Source organism: Bidens hawaiensis, unplaced genomic scaffold (genome assembly GCF_021521415.1).
Source record: "Bidens hawaiensis isolate Kalapana, Puna unplaced genomic scaffold, B.hawaiensis_p1.1 tig00029942_1, whole genome shotgun sequence".
Classification (NCBI taxonomy): Eukaryota; Viridiplantae; Streptophyta; class Magnoliopsida; order Asterales; family Asteraceae; genus Bidens; species Bidens hawaiensis.
The window spans coordinates 123,188-131,522 of record NW_027494983.1 but is presented as its reverse complement, the minus strand read 5'-3'; the positions used below and the strand labels follow the sequence as shown (position 1 = coordinate 131,522).

General features: G+C 36.7%; 1 pseudogene; it reads right to left on the bottom strand.

The window, feature by feature from the left end:
* Window positions 1-5,196: 5,196 nt before the first annotated feature.
* LOC143579770 (protein FAR1-RELATED SEQUENCE 5-like) lies at window positions 5,197-7,625 on the bottom strand (annotated as a pseudogene).
* Window positions 7,626-8,335: the final 710 nt, after the last annotated feature.

Below are 8,335 nucleotides of genomic sequence, written 5' to 3'. Positions count from 1 at the left end.
AAAATCATAAAAATTCTTCCAACACAAAAAGGTATGTGCAGCTATTTCAGCGCGCAACAAAATGGTTTTATTTTTATAAAACATTACCCAGCCAAATTAAACGATTCCAATTGGGTTTGGTTCCTAACTCAAAATATGAACTTCCAGAAGTGGAACCAACCAATTTAGACTTGTCGAAAAAAGGTTATGATGTCGGGAAGACAGACCAGAATCTGTCGTCCCGCATCAGCTTTGACACTCGATTTTATAAAATCATAAAAACCATTCAAATCTCGTCCAAAAATTACGTATTATACCTTTCTGGAAACTAGACTCAAAGTAGAACATCATGGAATCAAGAATTGATCAAAAACAATGGATTAACATCGCGTTACCGACCCTACAATAAACGTATACGAATCTATCAGCAAGCTGTTATCATCAAAACTCAATCTTAACGACCAATAAGCACGTTAATATGATCAATTAAGGTGTAACAGACATGAGGAATCATAAAACCGACCTTGAATTGAAGTTTGGCACTTGGAATTGGTTTCAAAAAAAGAAAAAACGAGCTCCTAAGAGCTGCTCACAGGACCAATCGGCCAAGTGAAAGGGGCTAGGGTTTTTTTTATTATAATATAAAATATTACACTCTAGTCCCTTGAGTTGGAAAGATGTAGTAAGTTGGGTGACAAGTCAATTAATTCAACTTACGGGTATGACAAGGAGGTCCCCGAAGTAAGCCGGTTCAAACCCGATAAATATACAAACTCTACAACGTGCATGCTGATAAACGAAAATGTCGGGTGCTACATACTAATATAATACTTTAAGTCGTAAGAGGGGATGTTTTGAGAAAAGGATGGACAAACGGACTTTTAAAACGTATCACAACTCTCTAATTTAGAAAGACGAAACCCCGGCTTTTTGACAAACATTTATAAACGATCGAGCCGATTAACGAAATTTACGGGCGTTACATTAGTGAAGTTTGGATACGAATGATTTTTTGGGTTAATAAAAGACTGATGTGTTTGTGATTATACTATCAGTTCGGAGAAGCCCGAGATTAGAAAAAAACACAAGTGCGGGAATTTTGGGGACTAATAAAGAAGGCAACAAAGGTAAGAAAATCTTCGGGACAAATAAAGAAGGTAACAAAGGTAACAAAATAAAAGGTAACACTTTTTGAAGTTAACATGAGCTCTCATTATTGACTGTGTTGATTTGTTGTTTTAGATAAAGAAGTTGGTTCAAAACCGCACGTACCTATGAACGTTCCTTTTTATAAAAGTAAGTGTTGTTGTGTAGTTAATTGTATTATGATGTTAGAAATGCAATGTTGATTGAGTGTGTTTCTAATATAAAATAAGCAGGTTCAAGAAGTGATTCGCATGATGATTTCGCAAATCCAGCTGTTAAATTGTTTCAAAGAAATAAATGAAAGGTGGACAGAAGTAGTGTGTTTCACAAGTATAATAGGGAAAAGATGAGGCCAAGGGTTAGGGCAAGTTTGTTCCATGAATACATTAACAAGTTGTCAAATGAACAAAGGAAAAAGGTAATGCAAATGGGTTTTGGTAGCATCCTAGATATCAATGTAGCAAACATACCAACGGGGTTGGGTTACTGGTTAGTTAATAACTACAACCCCGACAGTAGTGTGCTAAATTTGGGGGATAAAGAAGTTAAGATAACTCCGCAACTGGTGGAACGTTTGTTAGGAATACCTAGGGGAAAGGTCGAGATAGTAGAAACAAATAAGCCAAGGTTAGAAGATGAGGTTGTAAATAGGTGGAGGAATCAATTCCCTGACCCAAAAGCGAAGGTGTGCCCACTAAAGTTTATGGAGCATGCCAAAAACCAGATTGATAGTGGATGGCATTTCAAAATGAACTTTCTCGTTGTGTTTGGGACATATATGGGAGATATTACTGGTAATAACACGGTGAACCAACGATTTATACCATCAATTAAAGATATTGAAGCAGTTAGGGAGATGAATTGGTGTGAATACGTGGTGACGTCATTGAGAAGAACCCGTAAAAAATGGAAGGAAAACAAGGAGTACAACGGATCAATGACAGTGCTTGCGGTACGTTATGTCTTTTATATTGAAATTAGTTTTCATTAGTTAATTTTAGTAATGTAACTGTTGTAACGCAGCTTGCTTACGCAAACGAACACTTTGGAAATGTGGTGGAGAAGGGAAAAATTTTGTTGCCAATGAACATCTTTACAGACGATGACCTTTTTAAACTACAAGATATATTGGAAAGTAAACGAGTGGATGATCGCACCTCGTTAGGAAAACTTGAAAACAGTGGAAAGAGACAGAAGGTGGAAGATGTTGGTGGTAATGTGGCGAAAGAGTTTACGAAAAAGGGGCTAAAGAAAATGGTGATCAAGGAAAAAAATCGGGCGTGAAAAGGAAAGAGTGTGAGGTTGAACAGAAAAAGGATGATGATGTGGCATATGTGGATGGTGTCCTGGAGTCTTTAGAAATTGCCGAGCCTGTTGCAAATTTTAAAGATTCGTTGTACATCCCGACACAAACCGAGGAGGAGGTACGTACTAGTTGCGGGTTTTGTATTTTAGGTCAGTTAGATGTATGTGATGTGCACTAATTGTTTGTTTTCGCTTTGTTGATTATCTTAAAATAATTGGACCGGGCCGAAAGGATAAGTGACTTGATGCAACATTTTGATAACGTGTATGGAGATATATGCCGTGAGTTTGAAGAAGCACACGACATGTGTTCAGGTAGCTTGTTGATAAAAGAGCTTGAGGAATAGTGGAAGTCAATTCTGGGTAAATACACCATCAAGAAGGAAGAGGGTGTGAATAAGAATGAAGGTTTGTCTAACGTTGAAACGTACCACGAAGTGAAATTGAACATTCGAAAGCCTGAATCTACTCAAGTTGTGACAACACCATGAAACCTGAAGGTGGTTTTTAATTTACCGGAAGTGAACGTGCAGTCGGCAGATCAGAAAACGTTTGACGAAACACCAAGATCTGTAAGTAAGGGAAATGAAGTAGTATTTGAAAGTAATGACACAGCAGGTATCGATCAAAGGCCTCGACGACATAGGTTCCTATCAGAAGCGTTTTGCTCGCCTTTTGCTAAACGTTCGGTGAGTTTGGGAGCTGCAATATCTAAGGGGGGAAGTAGCATGGTAGATTATATTTTCGTCGCGTATGGGGATCAAAGGTAAGTGTTAACTGCTGTAAATTATTATATGGTTGTATGTTATAAAATTATAGTTTCGGTGATGAATTTTGTTATTTGGTTTCTTGTGTAAATAGGGATGTTGTATTTAGCACAGATAAAGGTGTTTGCGTCAGGCGTGTTTTTCTGGAGACTTTGCGCCCGGACGTGTGGGTGCATGTATCAGTGATGCCTGCTTGGGCAAGCGTGCTGAATTATGAGGAATCGATAAGAGCGAAACACAACTCGGTGCCTAGGCTATACTGTTCAGCAGTAACGTTGGTAAGTGACACTTCCTGTAATATAATTATAATTGGTTTTAGTATATAATAAACGTATATGAACAGCTACCAGATCATTATGAGAAAGACGTGTCCACGAGAATAAAAAATTTTGCTGAGGCGATGGATAAAATGCTTCAAGCTCAAAAGCTGAAAAGCATTCAAGGGGTAGAGTTGGTGTTAATACCGATAATAAGCGGTAAACACTTTTATCTGGTGACTTTCAACTTGAAGATGTGCCAGATTCATATTATTGATAACATGGGGACAAGGGAGTCTTTCAAAAGCAGATACAGAGGGTGGCCCGAAAAAATGGTATGTTACTCTTATGTTCGTATCGAGTAATATTAATTGTAGACATAAATTTATGTTGGAATAATTGATTTTCAGCGAGAGACAATGGCTGGGTATTTGGCTTTAGTAGACCACCAGGGGGGACCGAAATTTAAAACAGCAAAGATAACGCGGGTCGATGTACCGTGGACGACGACATACAACTATGTGGATTGCGGGGTGTTTGTTATGAGACACATGGAGACGTTTAAAGGTGGGAATACTAAAGAGTGGGTTGTTGATTGTGGTCTTGCTGAAGAACTTGACAAACGTGGACGGGTGTTAGGGAAACAAAAGGAAGAGCTTGAAGATCTTAGAAGGAAATACGTGGCTAAGATTCTACTTAGCGATGTAAACGTGATGAGTGAAATGTTATTACAAGATATGTTGGAATATCACCAGTTATCTCCGACCGAGAAAGCGAATCTGGACAAGACAGCTCCTAAAAGAATCATGGACAGGTTAAATCTCGAATAACTATTGACAGATATGACTGTTTCTTTTAATAGTTAACGGTTTTTGACAGTTTTTATGAATGGTAGACTGTTTATGTGTTGGTCTTGTTTACCTATTTGGCAAACGTATGAACTGTTTACATATTTTGGAATTTGAAAATGTTTGAAACGTGTGTGATGATTATATAGGTGTTAAACTCGAGGTTAAAAATAGTTTGGTTATTTGTTTTGTTTAAAACACATCTAGTTTTTTTTACATGTGCTTTGTAATTCAAGCTTAGCTAATGAATCAATTTATTATAAGTAAAATGTTTTACAAAACAAAACGCTTTAATAAAAAAACATGGTCAGGTGTTATGTGAAATGTTTAAGTAGGCACCATATGAACAAAGATTAAATTAAGATTAAATTTGAACAGCTTTGGAAAATATTGTACAAAACCATATGATCATCCATCAGGTGTTGCTAAAAAAAACATCCATCAGTTGTTTAAAACAAAAAGTTAGTAAACATGAAACCTTAAATAAAAACCATCAACTATCCATAATAATGTACCATCAACAATCCATAATAATGTCTAAGGTGAAATAAAAACCAATAAACAAAACATACTAAAGTCTAAGGTGAAATAAAAACCAATCAACAAAACATACTAAAGTCTATAGTGACATAAAAACCCATCAACAAAATAAAAACATACTAAAGTCTATAGTGAAATAAAAACCAATCAACAAACCATAATAAAGTCTAAGGTTAAATAAGATTAAAGTGTAATGGAAAAAACCATCAACAATCCATAATAATGTCTAAGGTGAAATAAAAACCAATAAACAAAACATACTAAAGTCTATGGTGAAATAAAAACCATCAACAAACCATAATAAGGTATAAGGTGATATAAGATTAAAGTGTATTTGTAAAAGACGTAACCGGGCTACTCTTCCATATTTTCTTCATGTGAACTGCTTGCTCCGTCTTGTGAAGGATCCTGTGGAGGTTTGTTGTTGATACTGAACAAGTGATGGTTGCGGGTGTCATGACCAGGTTCATGACATATTCTGCATGTCCTTAGGGGCTTGTCCAGTTGCTTTTGACTTATAGCTTGCTCGCATAATGACCTGAAGCGAATTGGAAGCCCACAACCTTTAGTCCTAACACCAATCGGGGCACGAATACGGATTTGATCTGGTTGTGTCACACCGGTTAGTTCAGCGAACCTGTCTCACCGACTAGGTCTAGGGGCGTCGAAAGCAACCTCGTCTACTGTACTTTTGTACGCGTTAATGGAGTCGCGGTAATGATGTAACTTTTGCATGTCATCAACCAGCTTGTTTATGATATGGTCGTGTGCAATGTTGATGTCTCGAACAACACGATACACATCAGTACTTTTGTCTATGTTGGGCTCGTCAAAACCAATAGACCGCATAGGGCTGTTAGACACGGCGTCTTTTGTCCACCTACGATTGATGTACTGTTTGGGAAATACCCTGATATCCAAAATGTGGAGCACCTTAAAAATGTGATGACACAGTAAACCGAATTGCTCGAACCTTTTACAGCTACAATAAACAGTGATGTCTTCGTTACGAATCATAACCTACCATGAAGAACAATGTATAGTTATTTAAAGTGTAAAAATAAAATATAAACACAGTAAACGTAGCATATTGAGAATCTGATATACCTCGTGAAAAGAAGCAGGTAAGTGTAGAAAGTCACGAATATTGAATTTCAGAAAGTCATGATGGGGACGTAACACCTGGAAGTGCAATTGTGAAGAGTAGCTTGTATTTCCAATTGGACATAAAAAAAAATGGTTCTCGTATAGATTTCAACGGCTTGTTTCTCAAGTGTGTAGTTACTCCATATCTTGGCTGTTGTATACCTACAATCATGATCGTTCTTACGATGCTCATGTCTTTGATGATCCAATGAAGTCTCAAAATGGGCCAGAAACTCAACCAAAGTGCAACGTAGGTTACAAAACTGGCCAAAAAAATGATTCTCGCTCTCTGATTTGGATGAAGTACGCATAAGACTAGACATGGTTTCTTCGCGATAGTAAGCAGGAATCCATGACTCTCTAATGTTGAATATGTCTTTTAGCCAAGTGTGGTCGTTTAACTGAAAGTCATCCATTATTGAAGCCCACTCCGTTTCAAACAATTCAGGTGTTATTGAGTCGGTCCAAACAATATCACACAACCGAGTCTTAAAATATGTGGTGTTGCAAAGGCCGGATCCAACCTAAAATAATATAATTGCATATTATAACACAATCAAACAAACTATGTACAGTAACAATAAACAACATAAACAAAAAAGAGTTCTCTTGTACCTTCCCGGACAGCTTATCCATAATATGCCACATGCAGAGTCGATGCCTAGAATTAGGAAAAACGTCTTCAATTGCACATTTCATGGCGGGATCTTGGTCAGTTACAACAACTGCTGGTGCATAGCCAAAAGCCTTCTTAAAACAATTCAGCAACCAAGTGTAAGATTCTGCGGTTTCCGATCCAAGCAACGCTGCACCAAGGGTCACATTCCTATTATGGTTGTCAATTCCAATAAATGGAACAAAAACCAAGTTATACCTGTAAAACAAATGAATCAATAAATAAAACACAAAAAAAGAAATAAAATTTTTGGTTGTCAATGATATTACTTGTTATGCCGATATGTTGCATCAAATGAAACAACATCACCAAAGACGTAGAAATTCATCTTGGCTCGCTCGTTGGCCCAAAATAAACCCTTTAACGCCCCGTCTGCTGCAGTAGAATAATCACATGAGAAATTGGGACAGAATTCTTTCTTCGCCATAAGACGTTGAACACCCATCTCAGCATCGTAGTCTCCAATGAATAAGTTGATACTTCTTTTGTAGTTTTTGCAATCAGACTTGGTTGTGCCAACTTTATCAAACCCACCATACATGGTCCTCATAACCGGACCAATGTTAATATTAGCAAGATCGTCTAACATCTTTTTGTGGGTAAACGTAAGCTCGCGAGCAGACTTTAAGAAGTGGATATCGTCTTCATCAACAAAAGGATGATTGTGTGCTTCACCAAAATATTTGACCCTATACATGCCATTCTCGGTTTAAATTAACCTTATTTGGGCTTCACAATTTTTTCTTTGAGATGGCTTCCTACGTTGTTTTTTCCCTTTGAACTCTTCACTTAATGTGTCCATTTCCTTAACAGTTCTTGAGCCTTCCTTAGTGCAAACAAAATACTTCAAACGGACAACATTTTTGTCCACCCACTGTGTTTCTTTCCTGATAGAAAAACCGCCCGCTAAAGCGTATCTTCTATAAAAAGACTCAGCGGCTTGAAGATTTTCAAAGATCATTCCTTCATTAGGTTTGATTGAGGCAGACACTAGTGGAGTGTACGTCTTCCTACCAGAATTTGGAGATACATGCTGAATTCCAACTTCCTTGTACGCGGGTGGATCTATAATCGGATATAACAAACAATAAAAATTAAGTTCCACAACAGAGAGCCTATAGAAGACATTGACGTTTAAAAACACACATTTAAAACAAGAAAAATAAAATCTGAAGTGTTATAACATCTTAACAGTACCTAAATTTGTAAAACACACTAACTGAAACAAAAAATTTGCATTGGTTACAATGACACAAAAAAAAAACAAACAGATGTTCAGAATTACCTAAATTTGTAAAACACACTAACTGAAACAAATAACTTGCATTGGTTACAATGACACAAAAAAAAACACACAGATGTTCAAAAAGTATTTAATCTGAAAATTTACACGTAGCAAAAAAAAACATAGTTACCAGGAGATAACTAAAAACTATCGAAACCTAAGGGGAGTGAAAAACACATCATCGTGGAAAAGGATAACAAAATAACCATAACACCTAAAAAACGATACACATAGAAATTCACTTGAAAAAGATCCTTCTTTACACCATTAATGGATATCATAAGAGGGTATAAAGGAAGAACAAATATGATTATTATATAACATGAAATAAAAATTAAACACTCCATAACGTATTCAAGTTTACCTAATTCATCAACATCCTTGAA